This window comes from Scyliorhinus torazame, chromosome 14, assembly GCF_047496885.1.
Source record: "Scyliorhinus torazame isolate Kashiwa2021f chromosome 14, sScyTor2.1, whole genome shotgun sequence".
NCBI lineage: Eukaryota > Metazoa > Chordata > Chondrichthyes > Carcharhiniformes > Scyliorhinidae > Scyliorhinus > Scyliorhinus torazame.
This window is the reverse complement of record NC_092720.1, coordinates 87,480,541-87,494,870: the sequence shown is the minus strand read 5'-3', so window position 1 is coordinate 87,494,870 and position 14,330 is coordinate 87,480,541. Positions and strand designations below refer to the sequence as shown.

At 53.5% G+C, this 14,330-nt stretch overlaps 1 protein-coding gene across 1 annotated transcript in view; it reads right to left on the bottom strand.

Moving 5' to 3' along the window:
• Positions 1 to 7,538, bottom strand: part of si (sucrase-isomaltase) — a 257,508-nt gene extending 249,970 nt beyond the window's left edge. The window contains exon 1 of the mRNA XM_072474450.1: positions 7,522 to 7,538. The gene's annotated coding sequence lies outside the window, so the exon portion shown is untranslated. The remainder of the gene's footprint in view (positions 1 to 7,521) is intronic.
• Positions 7,539 to 14,330: the final 6,792 nt, after the last annotated feature.

Here is a 14,330-nt window from a genome sequence, read left to right as displayed (position 1 = left end):
TGCCTTCCCCAGGAAGTCCACCTCTGGGGTTTCGTGCCCAACGTGGCTGGCAGCTCCAGGACCCGTTCTCCTCCGCAAGCACGTGTGGCTCCACAAGGCAGACCCGTTGTTTGAGAGGGTACAGCTACTCCACGCGAACCCGCAGTACGCCTACGTGGCGTACTCCGACGGCCGCCAAGACACAGTCTGCCTCAGGGACCTGGCGTCAGCTGGGTCCCCACAAACCCCCCCCCTGCCCCGGCGCCACCCTCCCTCCCCCCGTCTCACCTCACCACAGCCCCCGCTCCAGGACGATCTGTCCTCCCCTTGGTCCCACCCGGGGACGAAGATGAGGTTGACACGCTCCCAGAGTCACCGACGACCGAGCCGACGCCTGAATCGCCACCAGAACTGCGACGCTCGCAACGGCAGATCAAGGCGCCCGATCGTCTAAATTTGTAACCTCTTTCTTTAAAATTTAAACAACTTGTATGTAAATAGTTTTCCACCACCCCCGCTGGACTCTTTTTAACAGGGGGTGAATGTGGTAGTCGCCACTGTTATATTGTATATACTGCATATGGTATTACGGTGAGGCCCCTGTACTACAGGTACGGGGGTAGATCCCTGCCTGCTGGCTCCGCCTAGTAGGCGGAGTATAAATGTGTGGGCTTCCTGAGCTGCAGCCATTTCGGCAACAGTTGTAGGAGGCCACACATCTCTGTGTAATAAAGCCTCGAATACATTCTACTCTCGTCTCGTCGTAATTGATAATGCATCAGTGGACGCTACTGGAACTACCATTGTCTATGACTGTAATAAACTCGTGTTTAATTACCAACAAGGGCCTCCTGCGTCTTCATAGGTGGAAACACTCTGCAAATCAAGCAACATTTGTAGAGAGTGGTAGTCAACCCACATTCCTCTCTTTACACATGCTGCTCAATCTGAAAAATGTTCACAGCATTTTCTATTACTATTTTTACATCATAACATGATCTTATGATTTCATTCAATGAAATAACTAAGGGCATTTAACAGACTTAAAATGACATTCCCAAAGTCTTAGGGATATCAGCAATTAAAACAAAAAAATGCCAGAAGTTTTCAACAGGTCTGGCAGCATATTTGGCGAGGGAAACAGAGTTAAAGTTTCAGCAGAACAGGTTCATTCTTCAGCGTCTGTCTCAGCCAGCTTTCCTGACTCAGGCAAGGGGAGAGTCAGGCAGTGAAGTTTCAAAATCTTTGCAGTCATTCAATACTGGCGTTTTGCACATCCAAAGGGGGTGTTGGGCATCGGGTTCAGGGGCAGGTGGAGTCAGACAGGGATGGGAGTCGGGTCGGGTGGGGGGGGAGGCACTGGGGAGTTGGGTCTGGTCACTTCAGGGGGTCAGGTTGGGGTGGGGTGGGGGTCAGGTGGGGGAGGGGGTGAGGGCCAGGATGGGAGAGGGGGTGGGGGCCAGGATGGGGGAGGTGGTGTGGTGGGGATCAGGAAGGGAAAGCGGGTGGGGTCAGGCTGGTGGAGGGGGTGGGAGCCAGGGTTGGGTGGGGGCCAGAATGGAGTTGGGGGTGAGGGCCAGGATGGGGGAAGGGGCCAGGATGGGGGAGGGGGTGAGGATCAGGATGGAGGAGGGGTGTGGGGGTCAGGATGGAGGAGGGGCATGGGGGTCAGGATGGGGAAGGGGGGGGGCCAGGAAGGGGTAGGGTCAGAATAGGGGAGGCTGTGGGGGGGCAGGATGGGGAAGGGGGTGGGGGAGGTGGTGTGGTGGGGATCAGGATGGGAAAGCGGGTTCGGTCAGGCTGGGGGTGGGGGTCTGGTTGGGGGGACAGGGTGGGGGTCAGGATGGGGGACAGGGGTGAGAGTCAGGATGGGGAAGGGGTAGGGTCAGAATAGGGGAGGGTGTGGGGGGGAAGAATGGGGGAGGAGGTGTGTGGTAATACCAGGTATTGCGGCACCTGAGAGGTGGATGACCATTGGTTAGATGTACATAGCTCCGGCCTGAGAGGCGGAGTATAAGAACCGATGCCGTCCCAGCAGCCTTCACTTTCTGTATCGAAGCTGCTGGGGAACAGTTCTAGCAGATTAAAGCCTATTAGTTATGCCTCACCTTGTCTCGAGAGTAATTGATTGCGCATCAATTTAATCTGCTACAACTTCAGTTGAAAGGATGGATCTCCGTATCAAACCGGAGTGCCTTCAGCTCAGCCCCCACGCGAACAACTCTGCTGCTATCTTCAAACATTGGCTGGCGTGCTTTAAGGGCTACTTCGACACGGCCGCCGACACCCCTACAGAAGGACAACAGATGCATCTCCTACGCTCACGAGTCAGCACTGGGATCTACGCTCTTATCGAGGAGGCGGCGAATTATGCTGCCGCGATCGAGCTGCTAGAAGGACATTATATCCGCACTGTGAATCGGGTCGACGCTCGTCACCTGCTGGCGACCCGGAGGCAAAGCCCCGAAGAAACGTTGGAAGACTTCTACCGGGTACTGCTGGTGCTGGGCCGAAACTGTGGCGAGGAGCGAGCACACGGAACTTTTGTTCAGGGATGCTTTTGTGGCAGGTATGACCTCCCCCGATATCTGCCGAAGGCTCCTGGAAATGGACACTCTGGGACTTGCAGAGGCACAGGCCCTGGCGGGGTCCATGGACGTTGCATATAAAAACGCGTTGTCCTTTGCTCCCGATCGCGCGGCGGCCCCCTGGGCTGCGTGGCACCCCATAGCGGCAGCCCCTCAGACCTTTCCCCTGACTCCGCAAGCCTGTGCGGCGAGACGGCCCGCTAACGCCGCCGGACACCGCTGTTTCTTCTGCGGGCAGGCAAATCATCCCCGCCCGCGCTGCCCGGCCCGCACCGCCACCTGCAAAGGGAGCGGCATGAAGGGCTACTATGTAGGGGTCTGCCAGGCCCGCGCCGTGGTCCCCAGCGACTACCGGCAACCCCCCTTTCAGGCCCCGGCCACCCAGCGCTCACCGCCACCCCCCTAACCTAAGCCCACGTGCGACCCGCGGGCGTGTCCATTTTGCCCCCCGGGCACCACGCTGGACGGGTGGGCGCCGCCATTTTGTCCCTCGCTGCCGCCATCTTCTTCATCCCCGGACACCATGTGCGACCCATGGGTGACGCCATCTTGGATGGGGCCCCAGGCCCCTAGCACAGCCGACTACATGCTGCCCAACCAGAACTCTCCATTACTTCAGCTGGCCTCGGTGACTCTGGACCAGAGCCGGCCCCGGACGCCTGCGAAAGCTACAACGCCGATCTCCATCAATGGCCACGAGACGTCGTGCCTGATTGACTCTGGGAGCACGGAAAGCTTTGTTCACCCTGACACGGTAAGGCGCTGTTCTCTTGTCACCCATCCTGTAAATCAAAGGATCTCCCTGGCCTCCGGGTCACACGCGGTGGAGATAAAGGGGTTCTGCCTAGCGAACCTCACTGTCCAAGGCAGGGAATTCCACAATTTCCGCCTGTACGTCCTGCCGCACCTCTGCGCGGCTACCCTCCTGGGGCTGGACTTCCAATGCCATTTGCAAAGCCTGACCTTTAAATTCGGCGGCCCTATACCTCCCCTTACTGTCTGCGGCCTCGCGACCCTTAAGGTCGACCCGCCTTCCCTGTTTGCGAACCTCACCGCGGATTGCAAACCCGTCGCCACCAGGAGCAGAGGTTACAGTGCCCAGGACCGGACCTTTATCAGGTCGGAGGTCCAGAGGCTGCTGAGGGAAGGGGTCATAGAAGCGAGCAACAGTCCCTGGAGAGCTCAAGTAGTGGTGGTAAAGACCGGGGAGAAACATAGGATGGTCACTGACTACAGTCAGACCATCAACAGGTTTACACAGCTGGATGCGTACCCTCTCCCCCGTATAGCCGACCTGGTGAACAGGATCGCGCAATACAAGGCTTTCTCCATGGTGGATATCAAGTATGCCTACCACCAGCTACCCCTCCGTAATGGTGACCGCCAGTACACTGCCTTCGAAGCAGATGGGCGGCTCTATCACTTTTTAAGGGTTCCCTTCGGTGTCACGAACGGGGTCTCGGTCTTCCAGCGAGAGATGGACTGAATGGTTGACCGGTACGGCTTACGCACAACGTTCCCGTATCTGGATAACGTCACCATCTGCGGCCATGATCAGCAGGACCACGACACCAACCTCCGAAAATTTTTCCAGGCCGCGAAAATCCTTAACCTGACATACAATGAGGATAAATGCGTGTTTAGCACCGGCCGTCTAGCCATTCTAGGCTACGTAGTGCGAAGTGGAGTCATAGGCCCCGACCCTGAGCGCATGCGCCCCCTCATTGAGTTCCCCCTCCCTCACTGCCCCAAGGCCTGAAAGCGCTGCCTCGGATTCTTCAGCTATTATGCACAGTGGGTCCCCAATTACGCAGACAAGGCTCGACCCCTGATCCAGTCCACAACCTTCCCCCTGTCGACGGAGGCCCGCCAGGCCTTCAGCCGCATCAAAGCAGACATTGCATAAGCCACAATGCGCGCCATCGACGAGTCCCTCCCCTTCCAGGTCAAGAGTGATGCGTCCGACGTAGCTCTGGCGGCCAACCTCAACCAAGCGGGCAGGCCTGTGGCTTTCTTCTCCTGTACTCTCCATGCTTCCGAAATTCGCCACTCCTTGGCTGAAAAGTAGGCCTAGGCCATAGTAGAAGCTGTGCGACACTGGAGGCATTACCTGGCCGGCAGGAGATTCACTCTCCTCACGGACCAACGGTCGGTTGCCTTCATGTTTGATAATGCACAGCGGGGCAAGATTAAGAACGACAAGATCTTGCGGTGGAGGATAGAACTCTCCACCTACAATTATGAGATCTTGTACCGTCCGGGGAAGCTGAACGAGCCTCCTGATGCCCTGTCCCGCGGCACTTGTGCCACCGCACAAGTGAACCGCCTCCGATCCCTCCACGAGGACCTCTGCCACCCGGGGGTCACTCGTTTTTTTCATTTTATCAAGACCCGCAACCTGCCCTACTCCATCGAGGAGGTCAGGACCGTCACCAGGGACTGCCAAATCTGCACGGAGTGCAAACCGCACTTCTACCGGCCAGAGAGGGCGCACCTGATAAAGGCTTCCCGTCCCTTTGAACGCCTCAGCATGGATTTCAAAGGCCCCCTCCCCTCCACCGACCGCAACACGTACTTTCTTAACGTGATTGACGAGTACTCCCGGTTCCCATTCGCCATCCCCTGCCCAGACATGACCACAACCACCGTCATCAAGGCCATCCAGGGTATCTTTACACTGTTCGGTTTCCCCGCATACATTCACAGTGATAGGGGGTCCTCCTTTATGAGTGACGAACTGCGACAATTCCTGCTCAGCAAGGGCATCGCCTCGAGCAGGACGACAAGTTACAACCCCCAGGGAAACGGGCAGGTAGAGAGGGAGAACGGAACAGTCTAGAAGACCGTCCTGCTGGCCCTACGGTCCAGGAATCTCCCAGTCTCCCGCTGGCAGGAAGTCCTCCCGGTGGCCCTCCACTCCATCCGGTCACTGCTCTGTACAACCACGAATCAGACACCTCACGAACGTCTCCTTGTTTTCCCCAGCATCCTGCTTCGGAAACATGTGAGGGCGCACAAGTCGGACCCATTGGTCGGGAGGGTCCACCTGCTGCACACCAACCCCCAGTACACCTACGTAGCGTTCCCTGATGGCTGCCAAGTCACGGTCTCCCATCGGGACCTGTCGCCCGCCGGAGCCCCACGTGCACCCGCACCATTGCCCCCACCCCCACCCTCCCCACAGCACCTAACTGGAGGGTCAGTAATCCCGCCGCTCCTGCCTAGGCCCGAACACACACCGACGCCCCCTACAGGCGCCTTCCCCCCCTGTCCACCTTTTGCCCCAACAGCGCCGCCTAGGGGTGACAAAGCTGCCAGGGAGGACGACATAACGTTCCCGGAGTTGCAACCGCCGGGACCCCCATCAGAATCACCGCGAAGCCCAGACGCTCCAGAAGGATGAACAGGCCACCCGATCGACTGATTGCTGCACTATGAACACTTTATTAACCTCGACATCACGGTACCTCCATGCCTGGTCATAACATGCGAAAGGTGACTTTTAACGCTGGCCATCACCCCGCCGTGCCCTTTTTTAACAGGGGGTGAATGTGGCAATACCAGGTATTGCGGTACCTGAGAGGTGGATGACCATTGGTTAGACCGAGGAGTCAACCATTGGCTGATGTACATAGCTCCGCCCTGAGAGGCATGAGAGGCAGAGTATAAGAACCGATGCCGTCCCAGCAGCCTTCACTTTTTGTATCAAAGCTGCTGGGGAAGAGTTCTAGCAGATTAAAGCCGATTAGTTATGCCTCACCTTGTCTTGAGAGTAATTGATTGTACATCAGGGTGGTTGGCAGGATGGCGGAGGGCTTAGTTGGCAGGATGGGGGAAGGGGGGCAGGATGGGAAGGGGGATGGGGGTCAGGATGGGGGTGGGGGTCAGGATGGGGGAGGGTGTGGTTGGCCGGATGGGGGAAGGGGGGCAGGATGTGGGAAGGGGGGCAGGATGGGGGAAGGGGGGGCAGGATGGGGGAAGGGGGGGCAGGATGGGGGAAGGGGGGCAGGATGGGGAAAGGGGGGCAGGATGGGGAAAGGGGGGTCAGGATGGGGAAAGGGGGGCAGGATGGGAAGGGGGTGGGGGTCAGGATGGGGGTGTGGGTGCCAGGATGGGGGAGCGGGAGGGGGAGAGGGAGAGGGAGGGGAGGAGGAGGGGGAGAGCGAGGGGGAGAGGGGGGGGCAGAGGAGGGGAGGGGGTGGGGTGGGGGCCAGGATGGGGGTGGGGCCAGGATGGAGGAGGGGGGGGGGTGGGGGCCAGGATGGAGGAGGGGTGTGGGGATCATGATGGAGGGGGGGTGTGGGGATCAGGATGGACCCACGCTGAACCCCCCTCCCCGCCTCGCTGCCCCCCTCCCCCCCCCACGCTGACCCCCCCCCCCCCTTTCCCCCTATGCTGACCCCCCCTATGCTGACCTCCGCCCCCGCCCCACACTGACATCCGAACCTGCATTCCTTTCACAAAGACACTTTAAAGCGATTGGAAAACGTGAGATATGTCAAAGTGTAACGTTGGCGTCGCGTTGTTCAGTGTGATTGCTGCTTCCATACAAGATCCAAGTTTGGTGTTGAGAGCGACGAATAATCTCTCAACAATATTGCACACAAGCAAGGCATAATTCCGGACCAGTTTACAACTCGATGTGCAAATATATCCCGATACAGGTTTATTGAAACGCCGGGTCCTGGTGGCTTTAATCTAAATTGCTCCTTGCAATTATAGTTTTGTTATTTGCGAATCATGTTTTTTTGACGAACGCCGGACTGTCCGTTTTAGAAGTTACACAACACCAATGTCCCACGCCCACCAATGTCCGAATCCCGTATCCCTCTGATACAAAACTTCCCCCAACCTCCTCCCGATGTCCAAATCCTGCACCACCCCTTCCCTTGGGTTGTCCACTTACCTCAGACACTCCTTGGCCTGTTATTTTCAGTGAGATGTGTAAACTCACCTGCTTTATGGCAGCTAGTGCCGTGGAAAGGAAGCGTGTCCTCTCCTGCACTCCTTTGGAGTCAGGGATACACGTCACTGTCTGGATTTAGTAACGAATAAACTCTTTGGCTCAGGAAAGTCTGGTTTCATTGGCCCCTTTTAAACAAATCAATGCATTTGGATTCGGAAAATAATTTACAGAGAAAATACATTTTTGAACTGTTGTGACAAACCGAGGGACCTGAATAAGCCAACTCACTCCTCACCCTGTATTAACATTTTTAAAATTCATTGACTGGATGCAGGAGTCGATGTTTAGGCCCACATTTATTGCCAATCTGAGTTGCCCTTCAGAAGGTGGTGGTGAGTTGCCTTCTCAAATCACTGCAATCATTGTGATGTAAGTACACCCACTGTGCTATTAGGGAGGGAGTTCCAGGATTTTGTCCCAGTGACAGCGAAGGAACGGCAATATATTTCCAAGTCAGGGCGGTGAGTGAGTTGGAGGGGAACCTCCATGTGGTGGGGTTCCCAAGTATCTGCTGTTTTTGTCCTTCGAAATGCTAGGGTCGTGGGTTTGGAAGGTGCTGTCTAAGGAACCTTGGGGAGTAACTGCAGTGCATCTTGTAGGTGGTACACAAGGCTGCCACTGTTCATCGGTGGTGGAGGGTTTGAATGGTTGTGGAAGGGGGAGCAATCAAGCAGGCTGCTTTGTCCCGGATGGAGTTGAGCTTCTTGAGTGTTGTTGGAGCTGCACTCTGATGCACGATCAATTGCACAAAGAGTAAGGTTGGGTACAACTGTGGCTTTATTGCAGTCAGATGCGTGGCCTCTTGCTGCAGCTGGCGAAATGGCAGCTGAATACAGGACACGCATATTTATACTCCTCCTACTGGACGGAGCCAGCCGGCAGGGGCTACCGGCGAACCTGTAGTACAGGTCCTACAAAGGCAGCAAGGGCGACATCTGATGCGTCGCTTTCTACCTGAATGGGCAGTGTCTCGTCTACTGCATGCATCCCTGCCTTGGTAATATCAGCTCTAATACGGGCGAAGGCCTGTTGTGCCTCGGCCATGAGGGGGAACTATTGGACTGTATGAGTGGATGGGCCTTGTCCGCATCGTTTGGGACCCACTGAGAGCAGTGCGAAAAGAACCCCAGGCAGCGTTTGAGGGCCTTGGGGCAGTGGGGAGGGGAAGCTCCATGAGGGGGCACATGCGGTCGGGATCGGGCCCCAGAACTCTGGACCACATAGCCGAGGATGTCTAAGCGGGTCGTGCTGAACACACACTTCTCTTTGTTAGAAGTAAGATTGAGGAGAGTGGCGGTGCGGTAGAATTTAGCAAGGTTGGCATCGTGGTCCTGCTGATCATGGCCGCAGATGGTGACATTGTCTAGGTATGGGACGTGGCCCGCAAACCGTACCGGTCGACCATTCGGTCCATCTCCCTTTGGAAGACCGAGACCCCATTAGTGACGCCAAAGGGAACCCTAAGAAAATGGTACAGACGACTGTCCGCCTCGAAGGCAGTGTATGGGCGGTCGGATTTACGGATGGAGAGGTGGTGGTAGGCGGATTTGAGGTCTATCGTTGAGAAGACCCGGTATTGCGCAATCTGATTGACCATATCACATATCTGTGGGAGGGGGTACGCGTCGAGCTGCGTGTGCCGATTGATGGTCTGGCCGTAGTCCACGACCATTCGGTGTTTCTCCCCAGTTTTAACGACTACCACTTGAGCTCTCCAGGGGCTGTTGCTGGCCTTGATGACACCCTCCCGAAGCAGCTGCTGGACCTCGGACCTGATGAAGGTCTTGTCCTGGGTGCTCTACCGTCTGCTCCTGGTGGCGACGGGCTTACAATCTGAAGTAAGATTGGCAAAGAAGGAGGGGGGGTCGACCTTTAGGGTAGAGGCCCCTCACAGTGAGGGGTGGAAGGGGCCCACCGAATTTGAGGGTGAGGCTCTGGAGATTGCACTGAAATCCAGGCCTAGCAATAGTGCAGCGCAGAGGTTAGGAAGGACGTAGAGACGAAAACAGTTGAACTCTATGCCCTGGACTGTGAGAGTGATTGTGCAGAACCCTCGGATCGGGACAGAGTGGGACCCGGAGGCCAGCGAGATCCATTGGTTGGCAGGGTGGACCGCGAGGGAGCAGCGCCTTATCGTATCCGGGTGTATGAAGCTTTCGGTGCTCCCGGAGTCCAGCAGGCAAGAGGTCAGATGGCCGTTGTTTTTCACCGTTGTCGAACCGGTGGCCAGGTTGTGTGGACGAGACTGGTCCAGCGTCATCAAGGCGAGCTGCGGGTGATCATCACTGGTTTCAGACGAAGAGCGTTGGGGGCCCAGGTCGTGGAAGGTCGTTGGCGTCCATGCCCCGTGCGCAAGGCAAGATGGCGGCGGCTGGAGATCCTGCGGGGAACAAAATGGCAGCGCCCATGGGATGCACGATGGTGGATCAAGACAAGATGGCGGCGCCCATGGGCCGCACGTGGACTGAGGGGGAGAAGATGGCGGCACCCACTGGCCGCGCGTGGCCCCGGGAGGTGAAGATGGCTGTGCCCACTAGCCGCGCGTGGTCCGTGGGGGTGAAGAGAGGGGTTCCCATTGTGCGTTTGGCAGGGAGGAGGGGGCGATAGCGGCGACTGCGCGGGCCTGGCACACTGCAGCGAAGTGGCCCTTTTTGCTGCAAGCCTTGCAGATGGCGGCGTGGGCCGGGCAGCGTGGCGAGGGTGCTAATGCTGACCGCAGAAATAGCATCGGGGTGCATGGTTTTGCATGTGGCGCAGGCATATTGGCTAGGCAGGGCCCCAACTGGGGCGGTCGTTTACGGGGTCCAGGAGGGGTGGGCTGCTCGGCTGGAGGGGTAGGCCTGAACATTACGGGAGCGACCGTCATGGAGAGCGGTAATTTTTTTGTCTCCGCTAGGTCGAATGTGGCCCCTTCCAGCAATCGTTGTCGGATGAGGTCCGACCCAATCCCCGTTACGAAAGCATCGCGCATGAGGAGATTAGAATGTTCGGTGGCCGTAACGGCCTGATAGTCACAGTCCCGGACGAGTGGGATTAGGGTCCGCCAGAAGTCTTCAATGGACTCACCAGGGAGTTGAGAGCGAGTGGCGAGTACCTGCCTGGCGAAGAGTGTGTTCGCTTTCTGTGCATAGTTCTCTTTGAGGATGGCCATCCTGTAGAAAATCTGACTGCAATAAATTGATGCACGATCAATTGCACAAAGACTAAGGTTGGGTACAACTGTGGCTTTATTGCAGTCAGATGCGTGGCCTCCTGCTGCAGCTGGTGAAATGGCAGCTGAACACAGGACACGCATATTTATACTCTTCCTACTGGGCGGAGCCAGCCGGCAGGGGCTACCGGCGAACCTGTAGTACAGGTCCCACCTTACACCCCCGAATACAGGTACACAGTGGTTCACCACAGACTCATCCAGGCAAGAGGATAGTATTCCATTACATTCTTGACTTGTGTGATGATGGACAGGCTTTGGGGGGTCAGGAGGTGAGTTACTCACCATTAGATTCTTAGCCTTTGACCTGCCCTGGTAGCCACAGTATTAAGTGGCTAGTCCAGTTCAATTTCTAATCAATGTGATCCCCAGCATGTCGATTGTGGGGGATTCAGCGATGGTAACGACATTGAATGTCATGGGGCTATGATATTGTTATGGGTGAGGCATTTTCAGAACCCCAAAATGTATCATGGAGTTCAACCAACCTCTCCCTTTAATGTCTTTGTTGCTTTTCCGAGCACACGGCTTTTTCCCTAGCTGTGGGATTTCAATTATATACACGTGGGTTTTTAAACACAAAACACTGTTTATTCCATGAACTCAACTTAACATCTTAAATAAACATTGGATCTCTTAGCACCCCTTACTTCAAAGATAACTCAGAAAATATTGCAACAGTAAATAACTCCTTAAAATGTTCCTTCAAACTTCCAAGAGACTTAACACCTTTAAACAGTATCACATCAGGTTAAAGGATATATATTTTTTCTGTAGAATGGCAGAGATATATTAGCTTGGTTGACTTCAGCTCCAGCACCTTGCATTCTTCCTGCAAACTCTCTGGAAACACACAGACACACCCAAGCTGCTTTTTCAAACCTGTCTTTCTCCCTTCAAGCAGATCACAGCAAACCAGAACTTTAGCTTTTCTAATTGGAGGGCTGTGACCAGTGGTGTTCCACAGGGATCAGTGCTGGGACCTTTGCTCTTTGTAGTATATATAAATGATTTGGAGGAAAATGTAACTGGTCTGATTAGTAAGTTTGCAGACAACACAAAGGTTGGTGGAATTGCGGATAGCGATGAGGACTGTCAGAGGATACAGCAGGATTTAGATTGTTTGGAGACTTGGGCGGAGAGATGGCAGATGGAGTTTAATCCGGACAAATGTGAGGTAATGCATTTTGGAAGGTCTAATGCAGGTAGGGAATATACAGTGAATGGTAGAACCCTCAAGAGTATTGAAAGTCAAAGAGATCTAGGAGTACAGGTCCACAGGTCATTGAAAGGGGCAACACAGGTGGAGAAGGTAGTCAAGAAGGCATACGGCATGCTTGCCTTCATTGGCCGGGGCATTGAGTATAAGAATTGGCAAGTCATGTTGCAGCTGTATAGAACCTTAGTTAGGCCACACTTGGAGTATAGTGTTCAATTCTGGTCGCCACACTACCAGAAGGATGTGGAAGCTTTAGAGAGGGTGCAGAAGAGATTTACCAGAATGTTACCTGGTATGGAGGGCATTAGCTATGAGGAGCGGTTGAATAAACTCGGTTTGTTCTCACTGGAACGAAGGAGGTTGAGGGGAGACCTGATAGAGGTCTACAAAATTATGAGGGGCATAGACAGAGTGGATAGTCAGAGGCTTTTCCCCAGGGTAGAGGGGTCAATTACTAGGGGGCATAGGTTTAAGGTGAGAGGGGCAAGGTTTAGAGTAGATGTACGAGGCAAGTTTTTTACGCAGAGGGTAGTGGGTGCCTGGAACTCGCTACCGGAGGAGGTAGTGGAAGCAGGGACGATAGTGACATTTAAGGGGCATCTTGACAAATACATGAATAGGATGGGAATCGAGGGATACGGACCCAGGAAGTGTAGAAGATTGTAGTTTAGTCGAGCAGCATGGTCTGCACGGGCTTGGAGGGCCGAAGGGCCTGTTCCTGTGCTGTACATTTCTTTGTTCTTTGTTTGTTCTCAAGCTGCTGTCTCAAACTGGCTTTCTACTTTTAAACTGCTCTCAGCAAAACCAGCCAGGCACTTTTGAGCTGCTCTCAGCAAAACCAGCCAAGCACTTTTCAGCTGCAAAACCAAACTGCAAAATGACTGAACTGAGCTGAGCTCCACCCACTCTATGACATCACTGTTTTCTTAAAGGTACATTGCTTAAACATCCAGTTCTTAAAGGCACTCTCACATGACACCTGCCCCCAAGAAAAAAAAACCAAACCATCAACTTCAAGATAGTTTCATTTTTCACTTTTGCACCATCCACTAAGAAATGTACACAGTAAATATACATTTTAGTTTTTTAAATAAAACAACACACGCAAACAGGTATAATAATATAGTCCATTTTTCTTTGTTCTACTTCCTCCAACCAAAATCCTTCTCGATTGACAGTCTCTTTGAACAAAGTCTCTGCACGATCCATCCATTCCTCTACTCCTCGGCATTTCTCTTTGGAATCAGATACTTGAGTTCAATCTGACCACAGAGTCCCTTGCAATTCTCCAATACAGGAACATTGGTGATCACAGCTTTCAGGCAGTCAAATGCCCGTTGAAAGTCCGCTGTCCATAGAATTTCTTTACGTTTCTTCAGCAATTCCATCAGTGGAGTGATCACGCCACAACATTTTTGCACAACTGTTCAATCAAAGCCATTCATGCTAAGAAATCGCATTATTTACCTTTGTCTTGAGGGTATCGGAAACTCCACAAGGAAAGTGATTCGGGCTTCTCTAAATTCACTTTCGGTTAGGTTCATCACCAAACCCGCCAGCTGAAGTCGATCGAAGAACTCCATACATTGGTTTGAATGTTCTTTCCATGTCTGGAAGTTGGAAATAAAAGCAGATTGTCCCACTTTCTCCATGCAATCCGTCGATGGTGGGACAGGATAAGAGTCCGTTCTTGTAACTGCATTCACCTTTCTATAGTCCACACACAACCATTGGGTACCGTCTGGTTTAGGTACCATCACTATAGGTGAGCTCCATTGGCTGCAACCCACTTCAATTATGCCATTCTTCAGCATACTCTCAATCTCTCTGTTAACCTGTGCCAATTTTAAAGGATTAAGTCTATATGGATGTTGTTTGATAGGAACAGCATTTCCCACATCTACATCATGTATAGCCATTTTAGTACTTCCCAATTTATCTCTACAAACTTGCCCATGTGATATCAATAACTCTTTCAGGTCAGTTTGTTTTTCCTCTGGAAGGTAACTCAACAATTTATCCCAATTTTTAAGAACATCCTCATTTTCCAATTTAATTTGAGGTATGTCAAATTCACAGTCATCTGGATTTGGTTCGTCACTTTGAGTTAGAATCATTAAAACCTCCTTTTTCGCTCCTTCCCTTTCAAAGTACCTTTTAAGCATATTCACATGACACACTCGGTGAGTCTTCCTTCTATCTGGTGTTTTTACCACATAATTCACCTCACTTAATTTCCTTTAAATCCGATACGGTCCAAAAAACCTAGCTTTGAAAGGCTCCCCTACCACTGGTAACAACACTCAAACTTTATCCCCACTGGCAAAACTACGAACTTTGGATTTCTTGTCCGCTACCCATTTCATC